Below are 16,299 nucleotides of genomic sequence, written 5' to 3'. Positions count from 1 at the left end.
AGTCACAGTGACAAAAAATCTGCCAGGGAGCCAGAAAATGAAAACCCAGAAGAATGCTCCTCCCCGCACGTTGTTGCCTTTCAAGTATCGAAACCCGCTCTCTTGGAGCATCTACCAGAAACCACATGCCAAGAACGCTTCTTTTACTGAATTTCTTGCAGCCAGGAAGGCAAAGTTTCCTAAAGTACAATCCAGCCGTTGTCGGACCTGGAATTCCCTTCCTGGGACAATTACATTTTGCTCCTGCTTAGCTCCGTGTTGCTTAGCAACTACAGTAGCATCAGGAAAGCCATGGGAGAGAAGATCCCTTTCCAAAGTGGGGCTGGGGTGAGAGTAATCAGGAGTGGAAATTAACTTCTCATTTCCTAGAGAGGAAAAAGATATGATGTGGACTTCAGAGGGGGTGAATTAGGCTGCATCTGGAGAGAGTAATTTAAATATCCACATCATACTGAATAATCAAAACCAGTATTTGAACAGAATTATCTAACTTTGCAATGTAACTTTATACCTGGTATTTCCTGTAAGCTTCATGATGATTGATACCTTAGGACAAGAATACAGTTCTCAGTTTATCCATGAGGAAACCAAGATAGAGGGTATTGAAATAGTGTGCTCAGCTTCACCCATCCAGTTAGTGTCAGAGCAGGACTAGAATCCAACTCTACCACTTCTGTCTCTCCACTATAGCCTTGATTGATTCACTCATTCATTGATTCATTCATTCATTCATGATATAGGACCGATGTTCATCCAATATGTATAGATGGGCATGATGGTGTTTAAAAAATTAGAATTTTTAAATAATCACTGCTCCAAACTCACCCTCATGCCCTTCACTCTATTGCCCTGTCCCTCCTGAACCTCCACATGATCCAAAAGCTAAAGAGATATCACCTGGATGAATAAGGCCATGTGATGTGTTCATTCTGACCAATTAGCCTTATGTCATATCAATTGTTAAGTGTTTTTGACATTCCACTAACCCTTAGCGGACATACACTGGTCTCCAAGAACAACTGTATCTAGTGAAGATATAGAGGCGTAATACAAAGCCCTTGACCTCAAGCAGTTCACAGATGGTGGCTGGAGGGAAGTGAAAAATAAGGGCACACAGTATTTTCTGGAATACTTCTCATAGAGTTCATTACTATTTAAGACTATCTGTTCTCATCTTAGATCCAATCACAGAGTTCTGCATTATATTGAGCTAAGATCTGCCTCCCCATTACATGAGCTGATTAGGACTTGCTGTACCCTTCAGAGCAAAGTCAAACAAACTAATTCCTATTTTTCCTGAACCTTCCTTACATTTAAGGACAGCTTTCACATCCTAATTCAATTGCTCCCAATATGTTCTCACTGTCCTGCTGGGACTCTCCTATGTCCTGGAATCAAATATGGAGAAAATTCTATAGCTGGCTTGATCCTTAAACATACTCCCAATTTCTACATTTCCAGAATTGCCCCCAAACTCCAAATATGGCCCCATCACTCTACAGTTCATGGTGACTGTCACCTCCTTTGGTTAGGTGCACCTTCTATTCATGTACCTTACTTACGACGTTAGGAGCTTTCTAAGTATCCGGATCATATTCTGGGGGCATGTGCTTTCTATTGGATCAGTGATTCTCAAAGTTGGTTGCATATTAGAAGCACCTGGGGCATTTATGATCCAGACCAGTTAAATCAACATGTGTCCCAAGCATCAGTAATTCTCCTAGGTAATTCTGATTCTCAGTAAGTGTTGAGAAGCATGACATTAGATAACACTACCTCATTTTTAAAAAAAGATGAGCCTCAATAGTGTATATGAACCCAGAAAGTGGAGGTGACTAGCTCTGAGCATGTGATTATATTTCTTGACCTCAACTTCTTATAAAGGAAGAATGGATGGGTTTGACTCTTCTTTCTACCTTTAGCTTCAGAGAGGTGAAAATGACATAATATACCCTTGTACTTTGAGCCATACCTTACTTGAATATATGCCCTTTATCTGGTTCTCAAGTCATGTAGGGAACAATTATCTTGCAGGATCTTGCAGATGGGGGCCCTGGAGCAGGGAGGGGGTGTTTCATGATGGTTATTTTATAGGCTAGGCGCATGGATGCCTACATCACAAAGCAACAGCAAGCCAGCTATTTGATAATATCAGAGGAACATTTATTCTTATCCATACTTATTGACATTGTCCATGCAAGACACAGCTCAATCCTCAATGGTTTATTCTTTGTTTGGAAAAACAGATTACAGGGGAAAAAATATATATGTGTGTGTGTAAAGGGGAAAAGGAAATGTGTATATTAAATAGATAATAAATGTGCAGCAATTCTAAAGAGGATATGACTTCTGACCTTACCCTACTACTGTTGCATCTGTGTTCCATGAACTTTATCAATGTCTCCTTTCTGGTATTTCTATACATCAGATGTAGATAGAAGTTTGCAGGCCTATTTTCCCCACGTGGTTGTGAATTCTGAGTTAGAATCTCTAGTTGTGCTACCATTGTGTCCTGAACAGTCCATACTACATAATTATTTGCTGAGTGATTGAAAAATGCTATCATTGGAGACTGTGTAGAACTAAGAGATGTGTGTCGTGTGCATGCCCATCAGCTGCTCAGGTTGTCCCATTATTTTCTCCAGGATCCTGGGGCCCTGGGAATTGGTTTATTAAAATTGCATAGTAGTAATTTTCAGACCAACTTCTTTACCAGCTTCAGATTTTGTGTGTGTGTTTTAGGGTTCAGTTCTCAGATAACCAAAAAGTGGCCTACTAGGGAAAGAAGATAAGAATTGCTGTGATATTTAGCTAGGATGTGAATACAGGTCCTGTTATATCAACATACATCATTCAGGGATGGGGCTTTCGTTTTTAGGAAGCCTTTATTATTACATACCAAAAAATATTATGTATTAAACATTAAAATATAGCCAAAATATATGTAATATATACTATGTGTAGATGTATATATCCATGTATGTAAATATGTATATACGTATATGTTTTATATGTAGATACATAAAACGAAGAGCAAGAGGGTTCCCTTTTCCTTATCTTCCTCTCATCTCTCAGGATTGAAAAGATGAGCAACATGCAAGGAAGGAACACTGGATGAGAAGTCAAGGGACGCAGAGTCTTTTCATGCTTTGCCTTAACATAGTGACTCTGGACAGTCCAATGCATCTCTGTCCCTGTTTTCTCAGCTTTAAGATAATGAGGTCTAGCTAGGTGATCTCTGAGGTAAATTCCCAGGTGAGAACTCCTCAGGTGAACTTTTACTGTACTATAATTCTATAGACTTATTTAGCATCTATTATAGTGAATTTTTAATAAGGCATGTGCTTCTTTAAGCTGCTCTTCAAAGAGACACAGCACAGGAAGGAAGACCCTGTAAATATGCCTGGATTACAGAAACGCAGGGACTTGGGCAACAAGCTTTAGTTCTGGCTCAGAGGACACCAGAAAGCATAAGCTCATGGGCAAACCCTTCTGATTCCTTGGGCTCACTTCCTGCATTTGGGAAGTGTAGGAAATGGCCCACATGCTATCTTAGTCCTCTGTGGGCTTGGGTATAGGATTTCAGAAATCTGGGTACATAAGGAAATGGGCAAAGGTCATCTGATTACAGAGAATGGTTGTTTTGACATTGTATTTCGTTCCTTGATCTCTACTTCTATCAACAACTCACTTTGCTCTGATGATTTTTTTTTATCTAATTAAGCATTACTTGCCCACCAATAGTAATATTCCAATATGAAGGGTAGCCAAAGACCTACTGAAACGTTGCCACAACAGAGGTCTTGCCGTGATGAGTAACAGAGGACAAGTTTGGGGCCAATCAGAAGATTCCTCTGAAAAAAAAAAGAAGACAGCAAGGGCACTTGGGTCAGAGGGGGGTGAACTATCTTTTCAGAACCAGACTGAACCTCATCCTGGGACATGGACCAGGATGGGAGTTGGGGCATCCTTCCACCCAGACCCAGTCTCCCTTGCCCCACTGCACTGCAGCATTACTGTGAGCAGAGTGAAGAGAATGAAGATGCTCTGTAGCGAAACTCAAATCAGCAGCCAACCCTGAGGTCAGCGGCTGAGGTGGTTGGTAGGGGGACATCCCCAATCACTACCAAATCATTCCTCAATCCAAACGTCCAAAAACTGGCATATAGAAGGGGGTAGTCGGAGTCCTCCCAGATTCCGAGCTCTGAGTACACTGTACCTGGAGGTCTTTAAGCAAAACCATTTGCAAATATTCCTGAGTCCTATCTGTCCTATATTGTCCTATAATATAGATGTCCCTGAGGAGTGTCATTTCTCAGTTGCAAGTGAGTAGCTTGAAAACCTCCCCTTTTGCAACCCAAATACATTCAAAGGGATTAAAATACCACCATATTTTGTATGAACTGAAGATACTTCATCTTCTTCTTTCCACCACCCTGAAGAGGGAACTGCATGCTAACGTGCATTTGCCATCTCTCTGCGTCTTTCCCCTCATCAGGCGTCCATTTTTTGTGAATAACAAAAACATGCACCTAAGCAACTGAGTGCATATATGTCGCTTAACAAAAATAAATAAATAAATAAAGTAAAATAAAATAAAATAAAAAAGTAAAATAAAATAAAATAAACCCCTGAAAGTGAAATGCAATTCCCAGGTTAAAAAAAATGCACCCAGTTTCCAGAGCCTATCACATCTCGCGCCTCATCGCGCAGCTCCCCCCCAACACTGCTCCTGTTGTGTCAGATAGTGGCAGTGTTGAGCCCGGGAACCCGCGCCGAGCCCGCGGCGGTCCCCGCGGCCGCCCAGTCCCCGCGTCTGACTCCAGCGCGCAGGAGCCACTGGGCCGCGAGGGCGCTGGGGAGCGGGAGGGGCGCGAGGGGCGGCGAGGGGTCACCGGTCGGCCTCCACGAACTGTTTTCCTCCTCCCCCAGCAAGACCCCACTCCCTCCAATTGATCGAAATTCACCGAAATTCACCGAGAGAGGGAGGGTGTAGGGAGAGGTCCCTCGCTGGTTACTGGTTGCGCCTCCCCCGGCTCGAGCCGGGAAGCGGCCCCCGGTCCGTGGGACGAGCAGTGTGGGCGCCCGCGCCCCCTCCGAGGCAGATCGCGGGGTGGCTGTCCCCGCTCGGCTCGCCGCGCTGCCGCTCCGATCCTCCCCCCTCCCCCGCCCGCGCCCTCCCCCTTCCTTTCACTAGGACTCCGGGACTCGGGAGAGGGCGCGGGAGGCAGGCACACGGGCCCGACCCCACTCCAGCGCTCGCCGGGGACGCGGGCGGGCGGCGAGGGGACGCGGCGGGGGCGCGGGGCGGGCGCGGCCATGGAGCGGCGGCGGCGGCGGCGGCCGCAGCACTAGCGACCGCGGGCGGACGAGCGGGCGGGCAGGGCCGCCGGGCGCCGCGGACCGAACTGCACAGCTCAGCAAAAGCGCCCTCGCCCTCCGCGCGCCGCCTCCTGCGAGCCCAAACCCGGCAACATTTTTTAAAGCTCCAACCCATCCTTTGAAGAAAAGAAAAAAAAAAAAAATAGCATTGATCGGAGAGACGGGGATATATATATATATATAAATTTTTTTTTTTTTTTTTGGCTCCTGCTAAAATTAGCCGGGCTCGCCGCGCGCCTGTGTGCGAGTGTGTGCGAGTGTGTGTGCGTGCGGGCGTGTGTGTGTGAATGTGATTACTCCAGGACTCCTCGGGCTCCGGAGACGCCATTTTCCCCCTTGATATCTCTCTCCATAAATCGGTTGCGCGGCGGAGGCGGCCGCGCCGGGCGGGAAGCGCGGGGCCGGCCGGGGCGCCCGCCGCTCGCCGCCGCCTCCGCGCGCCCGGGGGCCCCGGCGCCCCCTGAGCGAGGGCGGCCCGCCCGCGGCTCGCCGTTTGACAGATGCTCATCGCCATGGAGTTGCCGCAGCAGCACCTTTGGGGGCTCGGGCGAGCGACGGGAGCCGGGATCTGAGCGAGCGCCGGGGCCAGCGGAGCCGGAGCCGCCGGGACATGGGTGAGCACGCGCGGCGACCTTGGCCCGGGAGCACGGCGCCCAGCCTCCCGCGGCGCCGCGGGCCCCCGCACGCCCGGGGCCGGGGGCGGTGTGAGTGCCCTGTGTGCAAAAGTTAACGTCGCCTCGCCGGGGCTTTGACTTTGCACCGGGCGGGAAGGGGAAGACGGGGCCGAGGGGGCGGGATGCCGGTCCCCGCCAGGCTGCGGAGGATGGGCTCGATTCCGGCCCGCCCGCGGGTGGGCAGCGATGCTGGCTCGTTTGGAGTGGCCCGTTGGTGGCAGCGATGGTGGAAGCGTCGGGCGGGAGGGCTGGGAGCTTATTGAGTTTCGCCTAATCTGATTCTCCCCAACCCCCCCGCCTTTTGCACCCTCCCTCGGTCCAGCCGCCGGCTGCCGGGGCTGGCGGGTTTGGCGTTGGTGGAGTGGACTCGGGAGGGGGAGGGGGTAGGGAAAGGGGTGGGAAGGCAGCAGGACGTATATATATATTATTTTGGGGGGTCTCTTTGTAACTTGCAGGTTAAGTGGAGCTAGAGAGCTACATTGTAACCTAGTTGGATTTTTTTTTGGCTGGGGGGAATGTATGAGAATCTAACGTGTCGTTAATAGAAAGAAGAACAGGGAAGAAGTGGTCCAGCCGGCGAAGGTTGGTGTGTGCTTGTGTTGTGGCTCTGTGTTAGTCTTTCTCTTAAAATCTTAATCAATGGATTTGAGTCTCTTTCTCGTGCTCTCCGGTTTTGGGACTCTGAAAAGACAGGAATTCCCTTAAAAGCAGACGACTGCCTTTTTTGAAAGCACGCATTGTGTGTGTTTCTAGAGGAGCCCTGGGCTGGAGAATTAACGGCAGGCTTCCCCGTTCGGTGGTTTCCAGTGGGAAATCACTCCGGAAAGGGAGCCCTTCAGTATCGATTTATTGTTTTTGTCTCTCAAACCATTATCTCCTTGGCTAAAATACTGTCTGAGAAGTTCCACAGAGACAGAGTCAGGTAAACTGGACTGGGCAGATCTTTAGCAAGATGGTGATAACGGTGATGCTGTTTTGGGTGTCTGTTTGTGATGGAAGCATTGCTGGGTAATAGCAATTTCTGATCGGTAGAGCATGCTGGTTCTAAAAAAATAAGTGGCTTGCCTAAATGCTGTCTTCCAGTCCCCCTCCCCTACACGCTGCAAACACCCCTCCTCCCATGACCCACAGGCTTACAACAATTCTGAAATCGGATCCTACTGGAAATATTTTCTTTGGAGATCGGAAAGTTGTGCAATTGGAAGTGGAAGATGAGGCTAGAGGTACCGGGGGTGCGGGGAGGAGGGCTCTTATTGCCCCCTGATGCTGCATTTATTCTTTATGTGTGTCTGTGTGGGTTCTGAGGGTGTGTATATCCATCTAAAAGGACTGTTGAGGGAAGGATTTCCGATTCGTTTCCGCTTCAAATAAACTGTCCTGATAATCTCATGGTTGGCGTCTAATGCTAAAAGGCCAATTTGTGTGTCTCTTTATCGCCTCAGAAACTCTTCCAAAAGGGCCGTTTAATTCTAGAATTCTGTAACAGCTACTTTTCCTTCTAAGCCCCCACCCCCTACCCTCCACTATCCACACCTTTTTTTTCCTAAAGTTTGGTTGGAGTCTGTGGTCTTTAAGGAAATCTAATGCTACTTGTTTTCCTCTTACATTATTTTTTGTTCTCTACCTTTTCATTCCTTTGCTCTTTATCCTGTTTTTCTTTTTTTCCTGTAGATTCATACAAAAAAAAAAAACTAGTTTCATAAAGTAGCTGTACTAAAACTATCTTGCTGTTGGGGACCCACCTCCTACCCTCCTTTAGTTCACACAGTTAAATCTGATTCACCCCATTCAAACTCATCTTCATTTGCGAAACGTGTGTGCACGCGCACGCGTGTGTGTGTGTGTGTGTGTGTGTGTGTGTCTTGGGAGGTGGGGACAGGAGTGGAGTAGAGAAGAGGAACGTGGAGAGGAAGGGTGGTGTTCTGTGCAGGCCACATCTGCAACACTGGGGCCAGACCTGGACGGTCTGGGAGTTTCCTTTGCTCACCCCAGTTAGCCGTCTGGCTGGGATGGGGAGGCGGGGCCAAACTGGCCAGGGGCGTGTGAGGGAGGAGAAAGTTTGTAGCACTTTAAAATGTAGCCAGTTTACAATCCCTGGTCACTCCCTCCCCTTTCTCCTCCTTTCTGTGGCTTCCACCATCCAGAGACTCCCGGAGGGAGGCTTGATCTCCTGCCCTGACTGAGGAGTCCAAGGTTTCAGAGCGAAGTTGAAGATGTGTTTTCCTCTGTACTTAATGAAATTGTCTGCTACCAGAGAAGGGCATTAGGACCGATCAGAAGAGTAAGGTTGAACATAAGAGTATCTGCAAACTTCAGGGAAGGTAGTCTGAGAAGATAGGGAGACCAGGTACTCTGAAAGGGCTGCTTTGCACCTTATGCCCCCTCCCCCGGTAAGACAAAAAATCGAAGTCTTGGGCAGTTGAGTTGGTGCAAAAGCTGGGCTGTGGGCACTGCTAGCCATTCTAGTAACCTGAGCTGGGCTGGGGGGAGGAGGTGGTGAGGGAATGCAATCGGGAGCCAGAGGAGGGAAACGGACTTGTCTCCCGGAGCAGGGAAAATAGACGTGTCACTGGAATAAACAAACTGGAGGTGGGGGAGGGGATGGCTTGTAGTGAACATAAGGGGGAGTGGCTGAGAGGCAGCGAGCGGTAGGGTAGGAAGGGGCCACTTCTGGCTTGGGTGAAAATATCAACTGCCTTATATGTTCATAAATGGGCTAGGCAAGTGAAGGGGTGTAATCCGATCTTTTGTATGTTAACATCACAGTGTTACATAGGAAGGCGCTGCTGGCAGGCCCAGTTTTGGACTTCACACAGGGGAATCCTAGGGGTATCCCTGAGTGAACCTCTTTGGTGCTAGGAGGGCTTCTGGTCATGTACTTGCATTATTCACAGCAAGCTACTTTGTAAATCACAAAGTGAAAAACAAATTTACTTTGTAAATCACCTGACCTAAATGAGGGTTTCGAGAAAGAGAAAACAGTGCTTGGAATATTTGTAGAATTTAGTTGAAAACCGTAGGTGGGGAGAGGCAGGAGGCAGGAGTTTGCTGAAGAAGAAATAAATAGGTAGGCATTTCCCCTGGATTCCTGATTCTGTTTCTGCTGTTATCTTGACTTTCAATTCCATTAGGGGCTGAATCGATACTTCTCTGGCACAAAAATGTACCTCTAGGAGAGTTCTTTCAAGCCGGTCATTATTTTGAGTTGTACTTCAATCTCTGCTCCAAAGCTTCTCTATAATATGCAAAAGGAGGAAGATGAGAGTGGCTAGATGCATGGGACGTCCTTTCTGGATTCTTGCAGAGACACTGAAACTTGGCTGGGCCTCAGCCTCCCAGAATGCCAGTTTTTCCCTTGGAGACTTGAAGTTTTAATTGAAACCAGAAAGCTATTGAAGGCAGACCCAGCCAATGAAACCTTGTTTTCTCTGCTGCTCAGGAATGGGAAATAAATAATTTTTTGCTGATGGCATTTCAAGTTGCTTCAGTTCTGCTCCTGCCAGAAGAATGGGGTAAATTATTATTAACACATAGGCATTGTCAGGAGTTGCAGGACCTTAAAAAATGGGATGATGTTATTGAGTTTACTCAGGGCCCCACTGTGTGGGAGAGGTCTATGGGGTCGGGGTGGGGGGGATAGCTACTCTTGTCTGGGAGCAGGACAGCCCTTCCCTGAAGAAAAGGAAGCCTCATAGAGTCCTTGCCACACATCACTGTGCTTGGTCCTTTGGTTCTTGTGATGAAGGGAACAAAGCCATCCAACTTTGCTCCTTCTGCGGTCTGTTATAAAACCTGGGGAGCTTCTTAAAAATAGTTTAAGCCAGGATTAAGTGAGGAACACCACCATCCTACATACTGCCATGGGTTTGAGCTTCTTTTAGAGCTATTTCTAAAGGCCTCCCTGGTGTTTCACAAACTCTTCATCAAGCTGCAGACGCTTTGGGTAGCCTAACACTTGATAAATGCAGAAAAGAAAACACCAAGGTGTCCAGAGTGCACTACTTCATGAATACGGGGGATAGATGCCACCCTACAGTCTCGTTTCACTCTGGGTTTTCATTTCCATTTTCACTTAGCCCTCAACTAGATTCTGATGGCCACTTAGACTACCAAGTTGGGGCAATATGAAGTTTGGGGGGAACCGGTGACCTCAGATGACCGAGTGCAAGTTAATGGGCCCTTAGAGTTCTTATCTGGAATTTTCAAAGGTCTTTCAAAGTTTCAAGTCAGAGCAGCGTCCCTTTCAGAGTTGGTTTTCTTATATCCTCAGAGGGTGCCCTCCAAGGTTGACGGAGCATGTTTTTAATCGGCCTTTGGCTTAGAAACCCACAGTTGACTTCCTGTCCAGTTAAGAGCAAATGATGCCGGGGTCAAACGGAGAGCGAGAGCAGCTCTGAGGTCCACAGGACACCTTTTGAGGAAGCAGGTAGCCCTTCCTAGGAACTGATGATGGACTGTGATCCACAGACGCTTGAGAAATAATTGTAGGCAAAGCCAGCTGAGCTGACCCCAGGTAGGCTGAGGCTTCCACCTTTCCAAGTGCTGGGAGGGTTAAGGATGAATGGGGAGCAGATAGAATTTCAGAACTGTGAGCTTAGAGAGATGTTTCCCTGACCCAACTTCTGCCATCAAAAGCACTCCCTTTCATATGCATGGCTCTTTGTTCTTTTCAAGACATCTTCCTATCAGATTTGCCCCCTTGATTCTCCTAAGGTGGGAGAAGCAGTGTATCCCCATTCAGAAGAGGAGGGACTGACACACTGACTTGCTAAAATGATGCAAGGTGGTGGCCCACCTGGGACCCGAAGGCTGTGTTAAAATATGAACAGCATCACACCTGAAGTGACAAGATCTGCTCTGGATCCTGTCCTCACTAGTCCCGGCTAAAGGACCCCTGGCAGGTTATTTAACCTCTTTGAGCCTCAGTAACCTAATCAGGAAAATAGGGATAAAGATGCTTACCCTTCCTACTTCACAGGGGTTGGGAGGATTAAATAATACCAGCTAATTTCTGTAATTGAGCTCTGAGAGGATTTCCATGCTGCCTCCTGGAAACTGGTGCCTGGGATTATTATCGCCATAGCCCGGAGATTAATAACCCTCTGGTGCGACCAGAAATGCCTACAGGGGCCCTTGTGTTCTAAGACAGTTGGGGAATACTTGTTTTCTGCTCTCGAGTTGACTCATAAGAAAAACGTGTGTATAAGTATATACACATCAGTGGAATTATTAGATGCCTTGTATCTGCCATGTGTATCTAAGGCTCAAAGTCTCAGGTAATATCCAGTTTGGGCTCACAGATGTAACGGGGCTCAGGAAATGCTCTTCGCTAGGAATGAGAAGAACAAAAGGAGATGCACAGAGCGGGGGCAAGCGGGAGAGAGAATGAGGGGCAGGTGCTCCATAGGGAGCCCCAGTGGCTGAGCAGTGACATTCAGGACAGAATGTTTAGCCTCTCTTAAGAGAAGACCTCCTAGCAGGATTGCCTCTGTCCCAGCAAACCTAGTACATTGTCTAGAATGAGGAAAGTTCTCCACAGTCCATTTGCTCCCAGCCTCCCCTGGATTGCTCCTCTTTCTCTTTCCCGTGATTCCTGGCTCGCCCTGTCCAGCGACCTGTGTGCAGCATGCGCCTGGCTGCGTTCTCCAGTGAGCCCCGTTTTACGCAATGTTTGCTGATCTCTGCTCCCATCAGACTGGCTTCCTCGCTCACCTTGGGCCCTCTGAATGTGTGTCCGCCTCCGCACTTGGGCTCACTATGTGTTGCTGCCTCCTCTCTGGAAGGTGTCCCGATGGGTCCCTTTGAGCCCAGGCATTTACCTCTTAGGACATCACACCAGCTCGCAGCTCTGCGCCGTGGTCTCCAGAGCACTTTGGGTCTCAAGCACTCGCCTGGCAACCGGCTCACGCGGCTTTGCTGTTTGTTGTCACTACCGCCCTGGGCCAGGAGTCCTTAAAGAAAGGGACCAGGTTGGCCCCACAAAGCCCTGCCCCTCCTTACAAGTGATTTCTGTGGTGTGGATGAATCACAGAATTTATGCAGACATAGAATATTAAAGGTAAATGTTGTTTAAGGTGCACCGGAACTCTGGACCGTGAAGCAACACAGTGTGTGCCTCTTAAACAGAGTGAGTAAGAACCACTTATGTTAATGGCTTTTTATACTTTTGGCTATCTTTAGGGGCAATCACCCACTCCGTCTCTCCCTCCAAGCCTAAGAGGTAATGATGTTTTACCCCATGTACATCCTAACAGGCACTGATTCACTCATTCATTCAATCATCAACCATTTATGAAGTGCCTACTAGAGCATCATCTCCACACTAGCACACCCAGCTCTTGACTTTCTCTGAAAATTCCAGTTGCTTTTTTTTTTTTTTTTTGTCCACCACACTCGTTTTGGCACTTAACCATGCAATCTTCTTTGTTGCTTTAGTCCAAGTGCTTCCCCACTCCTTGGTGACTGAGCGAGCCTGGCCGCAATGGAAAGGAAGCTGGAGCAGAGAAATGCACTCAGCGGGGACAGGTCCTGGGCAAGGCTCATGAGAGGCAGGCTGCAGGCTGGGCTGGCCACCCATTAGCCTATGATGGAGGACAGGCTGAGCTGCCTTTCTAGTCCCTAGCGTGAGGCATCCTGAAGTGAAAGAGTTTGATTGCTATGGAGCGAGGGCACCATTCTGAAATCCTGTGATTGTGTAGCTAAAAATGTCCTGGGGATTTTGAAGCTTTTTTTTTTTTTCCTAAAGCTCAGAGCTCCTCAGACCCATTTAATGACACCCCAACAACCATCCAAACCAGTCCCACTGAGGAGTTGTGCACTTTGCTAAGTGTTTGCTGTGGTGGATAAGTTCTAGAAATGGAAATAGGGTCAGCAGAAGCTCCCCTGTTAGAACCAGAGAGCCAGACTTGGGGGACGGGGATGGGGACGGGGAGAGGAGGAGACAGATGGTGGGCTAAGTGCGAAGAAAAACCATTAAGAATATGACAGAGAATAGTGTGGAAGGAAGAAAAGGAAGGATTCTCTACATCTTTTTTGAATACTGGCCCCCTTTGCTGAGCTAACTGCATTGGGACAAGGGAGCTAGTACAGACAGCTTAGAAAATCTGGAGTATATTCCCTATCTGGGCTTTGCTACTGCCCCCTGTGCCAAGTAGGCGTCTGGAATCTCTATTTCCATGGACCTCCTGGATCTGGGGGGCTGGGCGTTATTGTTTCGTGTGGATTGCATGGGGCATGAAGGCTGAGGCCAGGCCCGTGCTCCTGGCGTGTCTTCTCCATCCCCGCAGCAGAGTCTGCCCTGCTCTGGCCTCTGTTCAGTAACAGCTGGTGAGTGGGTTTCTGTGCATTCTGAGGTCAAAGGAGGTGATCCCCAGTTTGTCCAAAGCCAGGAGCCTCTGTGATTTGGGTTGGGGTGGGATCAGGAACGTCAGGCTTTGATCTGAGGCCCTGTGAAAGTTCAGCAGGAATTCTTGCTCACTGAGGAGCACACTGGTTGGATATTTAGGAAGAGGGAGGTTCTGCAAGCTACCAAAATGTGGCAGTTATGTTTATGCTAAGACTTATGTGGGATAGGAGAGAAGAAAAGCAAGCAACACTATTAGCCTCACTTGGTAAAAGCAATTTCTTCACTGTTCCTTCTATCTGCCAAAGATTTGCAGTTCGGTCAATGGAAAGAAGCTGCTTGAGTTTGGACTTGGGGCTGGAGAGATGGGGAGACGGGAGATGCTGAATTTGATGGATCCAACGCAGTAGCCTGATGAGAACGTTGGGGCACCATTGTTGTGCTTGTAGCAGAATAATGAAATCCGGGTGGCACACCCTTGCAGTTGGTGACTCTGCCTGTGACCGATTGTTATTTGAGCAATGAGAGCTTTGATTTTTTTTTTTTAAGTATGGATTAATAATGGTGGCTAAAAAGAATGATTTGTTGTGAGAGCCCTATGGGCCTTCTTTCTGCTCATTACTTTGTACTCAAGAGCTTCCTTACAGTGAGTTTTCTGATCCACGAATACTTACTAAAATCTCAACATTGCTACTGTGCAAGCCATTGTTCCTGACACTTTAGGTGGAAAAGGTCTGGTAGGAGACATGACTTTTGCCCTTGGAGAGTGGACAGTATGTCTGTAGAGACACGCATAGCTCCAATGGAAAGCTTCAGTCTGCAGCCAAAGTGGGAGCATGATCTCATGGAATTGTGCTATTTGTGTGATCAGGAGCTGTCAGGGAAGGCTTCGAGGAGGACGTGGTGTTGGGTTTGACAATAGAATTGGAACAGGGGGAGGTTCTTGGTGGGTAGAATAGCTTTGGTATAGGAGCAGAAGTGGGACAAAGTTCACATGTGAATTTGGCACTGCCACAAGCAAGTGAATGCTACTCATGAACAAGCAGGGCAGCCGGCTGGAGCAGACAGCCCCAATGACAAAGGTCCAGATGGCTGAGATTGGGGGGCAGATCACTCATGGGAGTCTTCTTGCTGGTGTGAGGTCTTCTCAGGGGGAAGGACCAAGCCCAGGGCCCTCTAAGTTGGACCCAGTCTAGCTGTCCAGAGTTTTCATTCAAACTCATCAACTTTTCAGCCCTCTGATTCAACAGACTTTGTTTGCTCATTGCCATTTAAACATGAGCGTGACCAGACCCTGATGGGTGCTGGGGGGATGCCAAGAGATGGAGAGGACACTCTGCCCTCAGTCTGGTAGAAGACTTTGTAAGAACTTATGAAAACCAGCGGAGGAGTAGCGGAGGACAGTGGCCTAGGCCTAACTGAACTGCAGCGGGAGCCCAGGGAAGGCCAGAGCATCAGGGGCTGGACACATCCCAGAGAGCTTCAGGGAGCAGGCGGTGCATGCACTGAGTCCTGAGCACTGCAACATTCTTGCATAGGTTCAGAGCCATCTTCAGAGAAGATACTCAACTTGGTAATGTAGAGGCAGAAAGAAGACCACTGCCCAGAGACCAGGGTTCTCTGGAATGTCAGGGGACAAAACCGATGAATTGGGGCCCTGCGAGAAGGTGGCCAAGGCTGCATGTTGAGATGGGAGCCATGACCAGTTTTCAGAATGCAAGGGGAGTAGATGCGAGGAGCAGAAGGATGTGCCAATCAGAGAACGGTCACACATACCACACAAGAGAGAACCCCAACATCTGACTGTCCCATCCACCACTGAGCCTTGTCTGCCACCGACTCTTCAGTCTGGGGTTCAAAAGAGGCATCTTTAGAATAAACAATAAACATAAGATCCCCATACAAGCATTCAGAATGGGGATCAACCACTCTAGGGAACAAAAATGCTCTGCTACTGGCATTCATCAACAGGGGCTTAATGTATAATTGGAGAAAGACATATACAAGTTTTCATAACAATGCAGTATTTAAATGGCAGTTCAAGATTGCTGAAGGAGAAATATAAAGGAAGGGAAATGGAGCTAATATTTGTTTAGCTCTGGTAGGCCTAGCATCCCCTTTGTGGCAGAAACACAAACATGTAGGTGTCAGATTATACTTTATATTCAAACAATAGTGAACAAAGCAATTTTGGAATCAGATGGTTGAGAAGTTGAGGGACTTGAATTAGGACTGAACAGGGAGTGGGGTCAAAATTAGAGGCCCTTGAGAGAAAGACTATGGAATTTGTTATTTGTTGGATTGTTTAGTTTATCCCCTTTGCCTTCAGGTAAGTCTATCATTTTCATCCCCAATTTACAAATGGTAGGGTGGAGGACCAGAGTTTAAGTTGACCACTAACTCTGGGTATTTAAAGACTGGTGGCATTATGAGTCAGTGGAAAGTAAATGACATTTGGAGTCAAAGAGCACTATCTCAGTGATTTAAATTAATTTCTCAACTTCGGTTTTCTTATCTTTAAGATGGGCACATCTCAGGGTTAAATCCAAGAAAAAACCTAAAGCACCCATTATATACTAGATGCATGTTAAAACTTAAGATCATTTTCTTTGCCAGGTGTCACTCTCTCTTCTGCTTGGACAGGAAATATTATGATCACAGTTACTTCTTACAGGTCTACCATATTTCAGCTACTCGGGTGCTATTCTGCATATGTTACTTACTGTTGTCCTTGGACAGTTCTGTGAAAAGACTAGGAGGGCAGGTGAGAGAGCTGATGCCCAGGATTTGAAGCGATGTGGTGAGTCAGATGGCAAAGACTGGTCTTGGAGCTCACATCTGTAGAAGTAGCCAGGGGTGCTCGGTTAAAAGGTGGCATCGCTTTGTATTTTAGAGACGTTA

General features: G+C 47.7%; 1 protein-coding gene across 5 annotated transcripts in view; it reads left to right on the top strand.

Moving 5' to 3' along the window:
* The first annotated feature begins 4,807 nt into the window (after window positions 1-4,807).
* Window positions 4,808-16,299, top strand: part of SETBP1 (SET binding protein 1) — a 359,343-nt gene continuing 347,851 nt past the window's right edge. For 2 of the 5 annotated variants that reach the window (XM_081801329.1, XM_081801327.1), the window contains exon 1: window positions 6,484-6,638. The gene's annotated coding sequence lies outside the window, so the exon portion shown is untranslated. Of the gene's footprint in view, window positions 5,997-6,483; window positions 6,639-11,531; window positions 12,184-16,299 lie in introns of those variants that run through there. The other 3 variants (XM_081801330.1, XM_081801326.1, XM_081801328.1) reach the window with 3 other exon arrangements.

Source organism: Leptonychotes weddellii, chromosome 13 (genome assembly GCF_054177405.1).
Source record: "Leptonychotes weddellii isolate Sample4059 chromosome 13, ASM5417740v2, whole genome shotgun sequence".
Taxonomy (NCBI): domain Eukaryota; kingdom Metazoa; phylum Chordata; class Mammalia; order Carnivora; family Phocidae; genus Leptonychotes; species Leptonychotes weddellii.
The sequence above is the reverse complement of the archived record's forward strand: the minus strand, read 5'-3'. Positions and strand labels throughout refer to the sequence as shown.